The sequence below is a fragment of the Leptidea sinapis genome, chromosome 41 (genome assembly GCF_905404315.1).
Source record: "Leptidea sinapis chromosome 41, ilLepSina1.1, whole genome shotgun sequence".
NCBI classification, from domain to species: Eukaryota; Metazoa; Arthropoda; class Insecta; order Lepidoptera; family Pieridae; genus Leptidea; species Leptidea sinapis.
Window position 1 is genome coordinate 4,633,898 of NC_066305.1, and position 16,724 is coordinate 4,650,621.

The window sequence follows — 16,724 nt, forward strand, 5'->3', positions numbered from 1 at the left end:
TTTACCTATTCTATATATAAATACACATCCATTTCCATATTTATCTCTATTTTCGGAAAATTTAAAAACATTTAGAAGTTTATAACTATAAAAATACCCCTAAGGAAGTATATTATATATATTACCTAATATTATGTTTTAGGTTTTTTTTGTTTGAACGCTCTTTTCTTTGAAGAGCCGGATTAAATTATTCTTATATATTATTATTTATTTATGAGGAAATGTAGACTATCAAGCTTTATAATCTGCACCTCATATATATCACCATACTTACTTAAATAAATAACAAATATTTTACTTAGGAACTTATAATCCATACAAATATTGGCTAAGTGCGCTAGATAAAAGCGTCATAGTACTAAAAATATACGGAAAACAAAATGGCTACTTCGATCTCTAAATTCGATTCGATTTGATTTAGTCAAGGCCAAATCGTCAGATTTGTAAGTCCCAAAAGTGCGTCGTAGCTATCCATTTGAAATCGGAACTCCGTCCTAAAAGTTCTTACTTCTTCTGAAAGCGTGATTCTAGGCTAGGGACATTTAGATGTAAATTCTAAGAAAGAAGCGGCCCTTTATACATTCCGACGCAAAGTAACAATATTATAACATTTTTATCTCGAGAAACAAAAGACTATAATCATTAAACTGCTAATCCTCACAATAATGGCAACATTAATAAACATCCCATAATGAACATTCGAGGAACTTTCAAAATAAACCGTCTAACAGCCTTACTTTTTATTAAACCGTATTAACGACCCCGGGGACATTTATCGGGGCAATTTTTCCCAAGTTAACGCTCGATGTGGGGTGAGAAGTTTCCCTTTAGTGGCGAACTTCGGCCAATCTGTTCAGTTCCATTAAAAAGTTGTATCTGCCGAATGAAATACGAACAAGCTAGAGCTCGGACGCTAGAGCCACTGCGGCACCATATGGGATACATACAAGTATCCATTGACACCTGATTTGTGTTTCCACTATCCTTCATGAGCTCATGGTTTCTACCTCTGATTAATTTAAGCTTTATAGTATATACGACGTGATATCTATATTTTTATTTTTTTTTTTTTTTCTTAATTTTTATTTAGTATTTTTTGTTTTTGTCCTAAACTACTTTGTGACATACTTATTGTACTCTTAATAGTATTCCTTTTAATTGGCGTATCTATTCTGTATTATTTTTAATATACTCTTTTCATTTTGTTAGCTGTAAGGAATCATAAATAAATAAATTTGAAGTTAATGTTGCAACGACAGCTAAAGTCTATATAAGGTGATTATAATCCTGTGTTATGGCTTTTCTTTACACAATACGAACGCATTTTGAGAAAATCCATGGGAAAAGCAATGATTCTTATTTAGATAAGGATTAAAACAAAGATAAGAAGATGGAGTCGCAAGTAACGCAATTTCTAATAAGTTATAATGATAGAAGTGGCTAGTGTAATTCAACTGTAACAGATAGAGATACGTCATTTACAAAAATAACTCTGAACGAAGATCGTTCCATACTCCAAAGGTCCATAATTGTTAATAGATTAAAAAAACAATAAATCATTTGAGTATCGCGTGACACGAAACTATCAACATTTAAGAAGTCGTAAAATTTTATCGGAAGCGTTCACATCCCAAGTCACGGGCAGTTGACTACGGCTGATATCGAGCTGATAACAGATGGTGGCTCACAACATCTACTAGAAAACTCTCGGCTGGGAACAAATAACGCAGTGTCATCGGTGCTTGCAAACAAACGAACAAAAGATGCTTAAAATTAAAATTAAAAAAAAGTGCTGTGAAAACGTCGAATAAAATTGAGGTGGACAGTTAGCCTCTATTTTGACAACGTGAGTGTAAGACGTAGCTTGTCACGCACACTAAAGTAATAAACCTTGCTTGTGTTCATCGGTTGTCTAGCATCAAGAGGCGCTTAGACTTATAAAATATCTAAGATAAGATATTTAAAAAAATATAAACTTAAAATAAATATTTTTTATATCATGTATCAACCAATTATATAATGTACCATAACTTTTGGTACCAATAAAGAAATTTGAATTTTTTTTAAATAAAAAATTATCAAGTTTTTGTTTAAACCATGTCACCGCTCATAGCCAGAATTTATGTTATAAACGACCGTATTTAGTAAATGTTATCTCACGCATACACAGATCTTGTCTCTGGTCATAATCAACATACTCTTGGGTAAATTTAGCTTTATAAATAACCTTTTAACTTTTTTCATTTGGATGTTTGTAATTAATTAATTTAGGTTATTTATTACCTAAATGTGTTATTTACGTTTACAAAAACAAACGTTATCTGTGCATGACATTTTAAAGGCTTCGTGTACAAAAACACAGATAAAATTCATTGCTGGTGAGAATATAAATAAATGTGTTGTCAGCCGTAGCTTCCATTGCATAGCTATAAGTATATATTATACGGTATAGCTCTAGGTTATTTTGTGTACCTGTGAAACAATGTCTTGCGACTCTTTCATGGCGTCGATACGAACGTCGAAACCTCTATTTCGAGCAATGCACGTATACTAACACAAAGTGACATGCAAATCGCGAGTGTAGGACGTAGCTCGGGACGCACACCAAAGTAATAAACCTGGCCTATTTTCATCGGTTTTCTAGCACCAACAGCTTCTATCTAGACGTATAAATTATCTAAGACCATAACATAGCTCATAAGATCGGACCCTTTATTGCTTACAAGACTTACTAAAACCCGTCTTGTTACCCAGTCTCATATACTGTAATGATCTAATAGGTCATAACATAATAGCATCTGTGTTAGAACAGTGGCTTCTGTAATAAATTGGTCTGTGACGCGTGGGTCGGACAATGTCACTTACATTCGCCTTTGAAGGAGGTAAATAAACTTATATATACGGGGCTGTTCGTTACGAGTACTACCGCCGCCGTCGTTGTAAATTGTATGGTTTTACTGTAATCGTGTTGTTGATAATGTTGTTGCCTTATAACAACGACTACGTGAATGCGAAATAGTCGACATTATTGATATCAGGTAGTGCCGTTCAATATTAACAGGAATAGTCTTTAACAAAAATTTTCCTCAAAAGTTAGTCAAACTTTCCTGGGTACCTATATACTTATCGAATCTCTGGGTTTAATGTTTTAAGTATCAGTATATGTCAATATAAACCTAGTCTTGCCATAAATACTGAAACAAAGAAAACCATTTTTTCATTGCAAATAACATTTATTACTTTTACTAGTTTAATACATAAATATAAAATAATTAAAAATATAAAAAGCTTATTCGAAGTGGTCTCCATTGGCTGCAATACAGTCCTTTAAACGTTGGGCCAGTTATCAATAGAAGCACGCATTCTTTCCATGGGAAAATTCTTCACTGCCAATCGTACGGATTGTTTTAGGGACTCCAAATTATCATTGCGTTAAGAGCAAGCCGTACTCTCTAAAACTGACCATAAATCATAATCCAGCGGATTAAGATCGGGATTGGACGTCGGCCAGTCTTCAGCTCTGATGAAGTCCAAAACTTTCGTTTCCAACCAAGACTGCTTAACCGAGCTTTACGACCGGAGCGGGCGGCGCCGAGGCTACTTGCTGCAAGGACCATTCTTGGTCATTGTACTGATGTTTTAATACCTTTTTCACAAAAGTATGGCTCAGTCACTAAGGAATGACTGAGCCATACTTTTCAGTAATAAGCTATGAAAGATACGATACTCCACCAAACCATCACTGAAGTCAGATAGTGCCCACGTTGCACTCTGACGACTAATTGGGAATGAGCAGCAATGAACATTTATAAATAAACATTTATTCAGTTCAGTTATGCTTATAGACATATAAGCACACTTGCCATTCCGCTATCAGACTGCGAATGATATGTATATGCTTTTAGGTGTATAGAACGTCATTGGATCCTATAAAAAACATTGAATTGTAAGTTATTTTAATGATCGAAAATTTTTCCTTCGCGTCATTCGGTGATATTTTGCGTGAATTGTAACTCGTGCCGGGTCAATAATATTCACCGCACTACCGCGGACAGTTGTTAACAGACACATTTACACATTTGTTCCCGCGATTCACGAAACTATTTACGTCACCTAGCAGACCTCATGTAATAATAATCTGTTTAAAAAAACCGAGCATGTGCGAGGTGATTGTGGTATTTGTTATTGCCAGAATAAAAGGGTTTACGCAACAGCCACCCGTTGACTAACTATATTTCGTTTCAATCTGTATTATACTGCAACGCATTTTGGAGGCAATATCATAGGCCTTTTTTGAGGAACTCGGATTAATTTCAGAGGATAACTAATCCTATGCATGACCTAATCTGCTAGTGAAAATCCCGTCAAAATCGGTCCAGTCGCTTCGAAGATGACTGGAAAGATCCTTTTATTATTAATTAAGCATTTTAACTTTATCTTGCAATTAATGATTTGCGTTTATAATGAATATTAACATCAGCAATAATTATTGTAAGACCGCCAAATAGTTTTATTTAGTATTCATTCAAATTCATGCCATAAAATATTTGTCGCAAAATTGTTGTAACATTAAGCGTGAAGTAAGCATGTGCCAGCAATTTTAAATAATATGTATCGCATGTTACACTGCGTAGTTTCGTAGAACCAGCCGAGCCAATTTTATTTTCTAATTGCCCCGATACTAACCTGTCTGGAACACGAATCCTAATAATCTTGGCGAAATAGAAAATGAAATAAGAAGTCAGCCTTTACAATTACTGGGGATATTTATCGAAACTTTTGCTGAAGTATATTACATTTTTTATGAGAATTTATTTCACTGTCAGATCTTCAGGCACGTGTCTCGATTGGCTAGGTAACGCTCGTTTGTATTGATACCAGGCAAACATAAGTGAAGTAGACATAGTAATCTAATTGAAGAGTAAAAAAGGACGCGTACCTTACTTACCCAATATCCTGATGACATGTACATGAACGTCACCTTCATTGCAACAAGCTGAATATAATAACAGTAACTACGTAAATTGAAATTATATAAAAATAGGTAACCACCGCAGCTTTTACTGGTTCACGACACCTACACTTCTGAACTTCTGGAAGGAGCTGGGCTCGGTGGAGTAACTCGTCAATAATGCACGCAAAATGGAGCCAACTAAGTGGTTTATTGCGGAAATAGGAGCCCCTATACCATATACCATACCAGGCTCACTTTCATCAATTATGTCCTATACAAACCGTCGCACAATACTGTTACCCAGAAACAATTGTTGCAACGTTTTATTTAAAAGTAAAATTCGGCAAAGTATGCGTCGAATTTGAGCGGTTCACATCAAAGTTTACTCGAAGTATTGTCGTGGGAACGAGCGGGAGGGAGTTGCGAGAGTTTACACGAAGCAAGCTGCAGAGGGCGTTGCGGCGCACGGGGCCAACGAACCAGGCGTTCCGAGAATTGATAGAGAAAAAATGGCAAAACCTCAAACACTAGAATTAGTATATTGTCGGGGCGACCTTTCAACTGCTTCATGTATTGTGATACGCCTTTGATGGATGGCTGTAAGTTCATTATAATTGGACACTGGTTGGATTAAATGAACTATTTATGTTGTCTAAGAGTCAGTTAATTTAAGATAGATTAAATTAATGCGCTTCTTCCATTACCATACTATGTATATGCTTTAACCATTGTGGGTATCTAGTTTTCGATACATTAATAATCAAGTACATACCTACTTACGGCCTTACAAATAAAATTGGCATAAAGTTATACCTGAGCATAAACCAAGAATATGTAAAATGTTTTCAAATAGAAATATTTGATTTATTTGGACGTATCACGATTCCCGCGTTTATTTAGGCTGATTCACATTTGGAAAACTTCAGAATTATCAATTTATTGACAGTGTTGTCAGCGATATAAGACAACATTTAGAATAGTCTTGCTTTATTTTGAAGTAAAACTTTATGGTAGGTTTATTTGTAAGGCCGGTTGTTTATTTGTTAATAAACGTACAGAATTTGAACCCCATGCGTAACAATAAATATGTGTACAACATTTTAAACAGCACGATATAAAACCAATAAATAGTTTTTTTTCGGAAGGGAACTAGAATTGATACACAACGATACTATAAATTTCGTCAATATTACTCAAGTGCCAGTCAAAAACATTAATGATTTCTTTGCTCGATTATAACTTTGCCCAATATCAAAATGATACCGAATAGCAAGAGCTTTTTAAAAAGAGTTTCTTAATTGTATTGAGCGTTGAAATTGCGACAAATGAAGGCAGTTCCACAGTATGCAGTTCAAGTAAGGTCCTCGTTACGGCATTCTTCCGCAGCGCAACTGCAAACTGCATTGCAGTATCGCGTACTCGTATATCGGGCGCAGACAACGGCCATGTCTGAGCTGAGTTCGCTTATCGCGTGCTTCGCGAGACATTTGGACAAGTTTGTTTGTTTTAAGATGAACTCGTATGATAGATGCTTGCTTGCTGTAACATTTTTATTATTTTAAGCGTGTGGCGTCTTCTCTGGTGTGCATTCTTACGCGCCGTTTTCACCAAACTTAAAAACAATAATTTCTTTATACTATATCGATGTTGCGTGGTTCGTCCATATTCTCTATGTAGATTATATTCACAACAAAGACCGTTGTTAGACTAGACACGTAAGCGAAGAATTAAAAATTGTTCATATTATCGTTTAGTTAATAACCAATATACCTTTACCATAATATCTTTATTAATTTACATTAAAAGAAGAGGTTGTTTCTGATGCAAATATATGAAGATAATTACTAAATATTCTATTTTACTTATGCAACTTTTTTATTAATTCGTAATACGTTGTACATAGTACGACTTTGTCTTTGACTTTGACTTATGTCCTTGTAATAAGCTATAAATTGAAGCTTTTAATTCCTAGGCTTTAAAGGACCTAACCAGACTTACGGAAGGTAATCGACAAGTCTATGAACATCTAAACTAATGCTCGGGTAAAGATTTAATCACATTTAATGAATAATAAATATATGCAAGTCATTTGTGAAGGTCCGAGTTTAGTCAGTAAAAAAATTACAATGTAGAATCCTCGGTAATGCATTGTAATGAGCAGGGCGTATGGATTACCGACAGATGAACGTCTATCCTATCTTTGGCGTCATTTCTTATCATAGAAAAAAACTAGTGATTTATTTCTAAACGCGCTATCTCCTTAAGATTCTGCTTAGGGGGTCGTCGACCTAAGATTTGATTTAGATAAGTTTTTATTTCGCCAGTAGAGATATAAAAACAAGTTGAGTGCGTACTTAAAGGTTTTAATGAATTCGTATTCGATTAAATGATCGTTTTTTTTTGCTGAATAAACAATTACAAAGGAAATGATCACTAACCGAATAGTAGTCATTTGACTTGTTTGAACGGATTCGCAGTGTAGAATCCTTAACAGTATGTCTTCATGATAAATATTGGAGCATATTTGAATTTGATATTCAAATTCAAATATTTTTATTCAAAATAGGATTTATAATCACTTATTGAACGTCAAAATCTACCACCCATTCAAAAGAGACTGCCTCAGACCTGAGAAGAATGGGCGCAAGAAACTCAGCGGGCTTATTTTTTATATAAAATATGGATTACAATGTAAAATCGTACAATAAACATTTATAATTAAAGAGCCTGAGGGTGTACGCTTTAATCCCAGTCCGTGGTGTCATTAAGAAAATCGTTTATGCTATAATAACCTTTCCCACACAAACGTTTTTTAACAATTCTTTTAAATTTCGTAACACATTTGTTTTGTACATTTTCTGGGATCATATTGTAGAAGCATATACATCGCCCAACAAAAGACTTACTAACTCGACCCAACCGAGTAGTGGGCATAACAAGTTTATGTTTGTTCCTCGTGTTAACATTATGAATGTCACAGTTTCTAGAAAATTCCTCAATGTGCTTATGAACATACAAAACATTATCTAAAATGTATTGAGAAGCAACAGTCAAAATGTTTATTTCTTTAAATTTTTCTATTAATGATTCTTTAGGACCTAGGATATAAATCGCGCGAATAGCCCTCTTCTGCAGCACAAAGATAGTATTAATATCGGCCGCACTGCCCCATAACAATATATCATAGTATTATGTTACTATGAAAATAACTAAAGTATACTAATCTCGCCGTATCTATGTCAGTTAACCGTCTGATTTTCTTAACCGCATATGCTGCAGAACTAAGCCTATTAAGCCTATTATTATATAGGTTTATTATTACTATATAGGTGGGAGGCTCCTTTGCACAGGAAGCCGGCTAGATTATGGGTACCACAACGGCGCCTATTTCTGCCATGAAGCAGTAATGTGTAAACATTACTGTGTTTCGGTCTGAAGGGCCCCGTAGCTAGTGAAATTACTGGGCAAATGAGACTTAACATCTTATGTCTCAAGGTGACGAGCACAATTGTAGTGCCGCTCAGAATTTTTGGGTTATTCAGGAATCCTGAGCGGCACTGCATTGTAATGGGTAGGGTGTATAAAATACCATCAGCTGAACGTCCTGCTCGTCTCGTTCCTTATTTTCATAAAAAAAGGTCTCTGGACCTCGATGGAACGTCCCCCGTTCCTTTATCACTCCCTCGCACTCGTCCTATTGTGTCGGTACGGCTTGCAGTATCACTAACGTTACATGAAAAATAGTTCTGTAGTTTCTCGCTATAATAGTTCTGACTAAGACTAAGACTCTGATGCCTTCTTCACTAAGAAAATGTGGGCGCCGGTGATCACTTAACATCAGGTGACGCGTACGCTCGTTTGCTCTTCTCTTTCATAAACATAAATATTTATACGAAGTGAATAATTAATATTCACCCAGATTATTACGTCAACACGTAGGCGCTAACCGATGACGTTTATAATTCTCTCTTCACTCTTATATATAATATACTCTTTTAGTATCTTAAAATATATAAATTACGTGTCACGTTGTTTGTCCGCGATGGACTCTTAAACTAATGAACGGATTTAAGTGGGGATTACTTCATGGAGTGCAGTTTAGTACAACTTGATAGATAGGATACTTTTTATTTCGTTTTGGGACCAATGATCATTTTTATTTTCAAAATTTGTTTTGTATGGACATATTTTCTATGAGAGAATTTAGTGACGCACGTTTTGACAGTTCCACTGTGAAACAATTTCATTATAACAACAGGTAGCATTTTTTACGAAAGAATTCTTGATGTTTTGAAAGATTATTGGCAAATTACAATAAACAGTATTTTTTTTATTGTTTACAGAACGACGTCTCTTGGGTCAGCTAGTAATATAATATATATTTACGTTAGTAAATTACTGATACGTGAATTGATAACATCCGACATAGCACTCGGGGTGTTTTTATTTTTTGATTTTTTCTTTGGATGGAGACGTCAAAAATGTCTAGCAAGTCTATTATAAAAACTTACGAATTTTAAATTTGACGACCACACTATGATGAATTCTTTATTCAAGCTTTGCTACTGAGTTTTGTCACGATCTAAACCGCTTATCACCGGTTATGTTTGGGTTTTCTTTGTTTTAGAATAACAATAGAAATTATTCAAATGACACGCTTTCATTTTTATGTCCTGGTTAAGGAATGAAACTTAAAATTTACAAATTGTTTAAATAAACACTTTATTTCTAGGTATTTTCTGTTATCGGAGTAGGTGTATTTGGAGAGTTATTATAACATAATAATAAAGTAGCATTGAAATAGTTTCCTGTTGTCTTGTTATTTTTTCCTACAATTCCGTTGTCAAATACTTAATATTTTTCATAGGTGATTTTGTGTCAACGCCATTACTGCCATAAATATTTATGTTAAATTGTATGATTCAAACTCCATTTAAATCTTGCGTTTTTACCGCGGTTGGCAAAAATAGGGAAACTATTTAAATAAAACAATAAAGTTGTTCAGTAAATAAAAATAATGAACAGTTTAATTTTTGATATTTTCATTATTATTTTAGTGCATAGTATTCGCATGGTAAATTGCACTATGGCAATGTAATATTTTACAGCTTATCAAAAAATATTGTAAGAGAGCTTCATTGTGATTATTTTAGTGCAAAGAATTAACAAGAAAAACAGCTTACCAAAAAGTGAAGTTAAATTTCATTTAAATATATTTATTTGCATAAGCTCTATTTATTTTATTATGTCACCAAGAATTGCAATGTTGTTTTGAAAATGTCAAATGTCTTGACTTTATATCTAGTTTAATCATTTTATGGCTAATCTCTATTTAAATGTATCTTCATCTTCCCTTTCAAGCCGGTCTTGCAAATAACAAAAAAAAATTGTGAAGACAATATGGCAACGTTAGGTGAAATGAATTAAAAGTGTACGTAGCAACTAAAACTAATTAATAATTTAAAAACGAAGTGTTTAATATTATTTTGTCCTCGTTCCAGGTCCGTGGGGTTCAGCACACGATAAGAGCCGATAAAAGGTTAGTATCGAAATTGTTTTTGATAACGTTTATATATGTGATACATAGTTGCCATGTCGATTATATGAAAGCTGGTTCTATAGCGCTGTGTTCATTGCTATAGTACCACAATGTCTGATATTTTGACATCTATAGGGCTAGACAGAGCTTAATTAACCACGAGCCTACTAGAATAAGAATATGGTGCATATGAATGTATTATATAAAAATACTTAATAAAATTGCCGGTATGAGGCAAATTCAATTTATTAAGTCTTTTTTTTTAATATCAAATCTGTGAAAATATTTATTCATAAGCCTATCGAATCCCGCTGGTATGGTATGATATGGTGGCTCCTGTTTCCGCAATTAAACCACTAGCATGGGTCCATTTTGCGTGCAGTAATGGCCAGTTACTCCATCCAGCCCAGCTCCTTCCAGAAGTTCAGAACATTCCTGGGGTGTTCGCAGACTTCTTGGAGCGATTGGTTAAGGTTTTTACCCGTTGGTTAGCCACCCCCGCACATTCCAGGATTACGTGAGCGACCGTTTCGTCTTCGGGCAGACAGCCTCTGCACTTAGGACTGTCCCTTACGCCGATTGTGAAAAGGTGTTTGTTTAGTGATGTGTGACCCGTTAGGGTGCCCACCATATTACGGATGTCATGTCTGTTGAGGCTGATAAGTCTACGTGTCAGTTTGGGTGACAGTGCAGGTATCGACTCCTTCGACTGTCTAGAGCTTGAGACATTCATCCATCGGGTGTTGTGTAGGTCGTTGGTGAGAGAGCGTATCCATGAGCGCATTTGGGCAGTGCAGAAGTGGCAATGGACCAGTCACTATATTTGCCGATGCCCACCTTGCAAGCTCATCCGCTGCATCATTTCCTAACGAACCGCTATGTCCCTTGATCCATTGTAGAGTTACCCGGTTATAAGAGGCAACTTGTTCCAGGGTTTGGTGACATTCGTGTATTAGTGCTGAGTTGTATGTGGTACCCTTCAGCGCTGTTAGTACCGCCATACTGTCAGAAAGAAATCTGATACTGTGGCCATGTATCTTCCTTCTTAATATAGCGCTGGCGGCTTCCTTGATGGCTACGCGCTCACATTGGAAGATGGAGCTGTGTGTGCCCAAGGGTATGGAAATGTGTATGTTTAGTTCATGTGAGAATATGCCGGCACCAGTTCCAGTAGCCATTTTCGAGCCGTCTGTGTAAATTCTTAATTCATTTACACCTGACTGGTCAGCATCTTTCTCATATAGCTGTATGTGAGAGTTCTTATGAAAAGCATGTGTTTTAGGTATCTTGTCGCATGGTGCCTCACAGAGTCCTTTGTTACCCTATTCCAGAGATTATCTCTCAGGCAGTCTTCATTCTTCCATACACCCAACAGCTTTAGACGTAGACTCGAATCCCGCTGGTTAAAGGTCTCCCCCGCTTTACTCCATTTTCTCGGTCCTGTGCCAGCTCCGACCAGGTCTTATTATAGGCATCCAAATCGTCACGCCATCGTTTCCGGGGTCTTTGCCCGTCCTGAAGCAGCCAATGCGTGACGACCTGCATCCATCGGTCTGTGTGCATACGACATACATGTCCTGCCCAGTTCCACTTTAGCCTGGCTGTTTTTTCTTCCAAGCCTGGCTGTTCTGGAGCACAGTTCCGTAATTTTGTCGTGCCGTGTGCCAAATTAAATATTAATTATACTGGGGCTTATATACGATTATAAAATAAAAATCCAGCTATTACCAAGTAAGAGTTTCCTACCAAACCGTGTAGTCACCATCAGCTGGAAGAGTTGATTTGCTGGACAAAGGCCTCCCCCGAATATCTCCACGACGATGGATCCTGCGCTGCCCTTATCTAACGTATTCCGGCGATCTTGACAAGATCGTCGGTCCATCTTATGGAGGGCCTACTAGCACTGCGTCTTCATTTGTGGCCGTTACCGAACCCGGGGATTCTTAGCACCCCCTGCCACATTGCTTATTTTGTTGCTACCGTGGCCACCACGAATGGGACCGTCGGGGTCTGGGGGCCGGGGCCTTATATTGTCTGTCATGTTTTTAATTTTGGGGGTTTCGCCATAATCGCCACGATTGGCAGTCGGGTTAGCGATCGCAGTTGATAGTAGTGCTCTCTTGTAGAGAAGCTGCTGCCCATCCTGCGTTCTTTGTATCACCTTACGAGACATATAAATATACAAAACACTATCAGCGGACTGAAAGTATTTTGGAATTTACTGCATAGTTTTACCAATGGTCTTCTTTGGCATCACAGGACCCTGAGTGGCACTTTCCAACTGTTGAACGTCTTGCTGATCTCGTAGTTTTTCTCGACAATATAAATGACGGTATCCGCATGAAACAGTGTTACAACAGTTTGTTATTTTATGTACTAATTTGTCTTATAATATTATTATACTTTCTTCGACTTAGCTTCTAAGCTCACCAACATGGGTTAATTCAATGAAAATTGCCTCGAACTTGGGCCAACGTCCAAAGTGACTCTAAACTACTGGCTTGAGGCTTAGATACAGGCGGTAGCTGTTTTGCAAATGGCACGCATTGTGCGAAAGTTCCTCAGTCTGTCATGTCGCTCTTAATACAGGCAGAATTATCTGTAAATTCGGCGATTTCTTAGATTTTCTGTGTCGGTATATTCATAATAATATCAATAAAAGTAAGTCATTTATCTTCATAAGTATACACCACCAGCAGACGACTCCTGTACACGGTAAAACTCGAATGAGTTTATGTCTTGTACAAGAATTGTGAAATAGTAAATGTAATTTGTTAATAAAAAAATGCATATTTGAATAGTTTTATATATGATAGGCAGTTTAATGGGGTATTATAGTATCTAGTTTAGATATCCGCAAAATCCCCCCGCTTCGCTGGGCGAATTTTAAAAGGAAATAAATTACATTTTCTTCATCTTCTTACAAATACATTAAAATAAAATAAGTAGCCATAAACCATCTAGGATCAATTTCGCATCGAATGGTGGTAGTTTCATGGCGATAGGATCAATGATTGAGGCGTGATTGAGCCTCAAACAAAGACCATTTTCATTATATATATTATCTATCTATATATACAGACCAGAGATGACAGCAATACTTCATATGTGGCAGGACCTGCGCTTTATAGAGCACTAGAATGTGGGAAGGCTTCGAGTACCTATTGCCATGCTTTATTTATGACGCCCAGCTTCTTCGAAGCCTATTTGGCTTTGCTCTCCAGATGTCCGTGGAAATGGCAATCGCTCGAGATGTCGAGACCCAGTATCCGATACTAGGCGCGGCTTTAAGGAAGGTGTTACTGAAGAGCGGTGATTCGACAAATGAGGATTCTCTTAGTGTAAAACTTGAGTCTTCTGCGGGTGAAATTGGGCAAAAGAGAGAGGACAACAGAGGACTCAATAGAAGACTTATTCAAAACAGTTTAATATTCTCAAATTTAAGACAGGACAACGTCTGTCGGGTCCACTAGTATAAGATATTTATTATACCTGGTTGAAGCATTGCATCGCACAGCTGGCTATTATTTGAATAAACTAGCAAATACCCCGCGACTTCGTCCGCGTACATATTGGACTGAACAGGCAGTAGCGACATTACAATTAAATTTTTAAAATGAAAGAACACTTATATCATACTGTTGCCCTTTTTTTGAATTAATGAAGTATTCTGCAAAGTCGTAGTACATAACTTTATTCTATCACCAATACTTTTCGCAGCGCACGCGATGTAATGAATATTTTAGGTATTTTCTACATTAGTTACTTTATTGGAAATTTTAGTAAGGACCCCTATTTTTTTAAATATAATGCAGCCTATGTCACCCGTGAATAATGTAGCTTCCCAACAGTGAATGAATTTTTCAAATCGGTTCAATAGTTTCGGAGCCTTCAATGCAAACAAACAAACAATCAAATATTTCTTCTTTATAATATTAGTATAGAAGTATAGATGCAAAACTAATAATAAAATGTAAACTTAAATCAGACGATTATGAAACGACTTCATACATCTATTATTATTGAAATAGGCTTCTCATACAACCTTCAAACGTACATACGCCATCCGTTTTCCCCCTAATTATTATATCATGCGACTCGTGGGGTTGGAGTGATTTACTTCTTGGATTGGCAAATAATTTAAAGTTCCACGGGTGGTGCGTTTTTATCGCAGCCTGGCGATCTTCGATTATATCGAGTGCTATAAATCAGTTGGGGGCGCTATCGGGCCCCGTTGTTGCCGGATGATAGATGACTGCGCACCATACTGTGTCCCACACGAACTATGTGTTCATTTACTTGCAGTGTAGCTAACTTGTACACAGCGTGTAGAATGTTCAACGTTAGGGTACTTACCTGAATTCAAGCCGTATTGTTGTTAAATTGAACCGTAGTAAAGCGAGTGTATTCACTATTACTGGCTCAGGTATAGGTTCAGTTATTTGGTACATGTAATAATAACGCATTATATTTGTTGCGATTTATATTTGCCAACTATCAACCTATAGCATTACGGTACTTGTGACTTATTCTATGCATACCCAAACAAGAAAATACCAATATACAAAATTATTTTATAGTAAATTTTGATTGTATGTTATGCTCTTCACGATTCGTTCTTCGTCTATATCCTGGTAAACTAATTTCTCTACACTGTGGCGTTCCAGCGATTAACTTACCGCAAACTTTATGTAACGACTGTACCTGTCTGTGCGCTGACGGGAGAAACCAATGTTAGTAATAAATAATAATTGTTAGGAAACATAACTTGTCTTCGCGGCAGTAAATAATTATAACCGTAATAAATTCCATTGAGTAGGCTTGCTGTATATATTTTGCTTTGTGAATTTATGTTCGATATTGGGTACTGAAGGGGAATATTATTCAAGTCCGTTGACCTAATTGCTGAAATAATTTTAATAGCAAGTATTGATAAATATTACTTTAAGTATTTTAATTAATATATATCTGTATGAATTTTACTTATATTATAGACGACTTGTCAATGGTTTAGTCTTCTTACTTCTTGGTAATTCGCCCGCATCACGTTGACGACTGGCATTCCGGTTCTGGTTTACCGGAACCGATACGACTTAGGGACCTTTAAGAAGTGCATACTCCCACCTTAAAGCTCGGCAACGCATCTCTTGACACCTGTTGTTGTGGGTGTCCATGGGCGGCTGCCACATCCCATCCCGTGAGCCTCTTGTCCGTTTGCTCCCTCTTATGTAAAAAATACAGTTACACCAGAAAAAAGTAGTTAGCGATTAGGTAGTTATATCAACATTGATAGGTACTTGCAATAATTCACAAGTAAAAAACTACCGCTGTATTCAAATGAACGTTGAAAGATTAGAAGACTGAGATGGAGAGCATAACGTCGATTTTGTAAAAGGAACCATAACTAGAGAAACACTTTATTTTAAATTATTTGTATTTTAATAGTTGGTAATGTGCATGCACGTACCTACATATTATACCTGATAGGCGCTGCCTATAATTGTATATGTATTCGACATTTGTAGGCCACGTTTCGGCCTCAAACTAAACCTCCTCAGGGTAAGTCAACTACAAGTGTCTGTTGTAGAGTCAACTGGAAAAATGCTTTTGACATAGTTATTTCGTATGTTACATTGTTATACCTTGACTCAATTGTGTCAGGTATAAATATGGATTTACGTCATCGAAGGACGTAGTACGATATGCACGGCTATTTATAGGTGGACGTATTCGTAGAAAATGTTAAATGTGTTGGGTCTGTGTACACTGAACAGTCGTAACCCGGCCGTTGTTGGCGGAATAGTTTGTTGTTTGACGGAATGTTTCTGCTAATGACGTTTGTGCTAATGTTTACCGATTAATTTACTGGGAATCTCGTGTAGTTATTGCCATGTGTCTGATATGACTTCATTCGTACTGAAAAAATACCGGACAAATGCGAGTCGGAGTATGTTTTAATCTCAACTTGATACCTTCACGCGTTCGCGAGACAAGGGGTCTTGACAGACAATAAAGTAATCCCATAAGGGTTCCGCTATAATTATAATTAATGAAACATAATTTCAAAGTCTTTCCAGAAGAACATTTTAGGGGTAACAAACGTAGGCCTGGGTCATCCTAGCAAATGTTATTCTGGAACGACATCGTAACAAATAAATTGTGTTAATTTTAATCGCATAATCTATGTAAAATATGAGTAATAACTGCATAAAATTGTTTGTAAACTCATGT

At 36.4% G+C, this 16,724-nt stretch overlaps 1 long non-coding RNA gene across 1 annotated transcript in view; it reads left to right on the top strand.

Annotated features, from left to right (window-relative positions):
• LOC126976651 (uncharacterized) overlaps nucleotides 1–16,724 on the top strand; it is a 150,579-nt gene that overhangs the window by 59,095 nt on the left and 74,760 nt on the right. The window contains exon 3 of the long non-coding RNA XR_007731943.1: nucleotides 10,456–10,493. This is a non-coding gene — a long non-coding RNA (uncharacterized LOC126976651). The remainder of the gene's footprint in view (nucleotides 1–10,455; nucleotides 10,494–16,724) is intronic.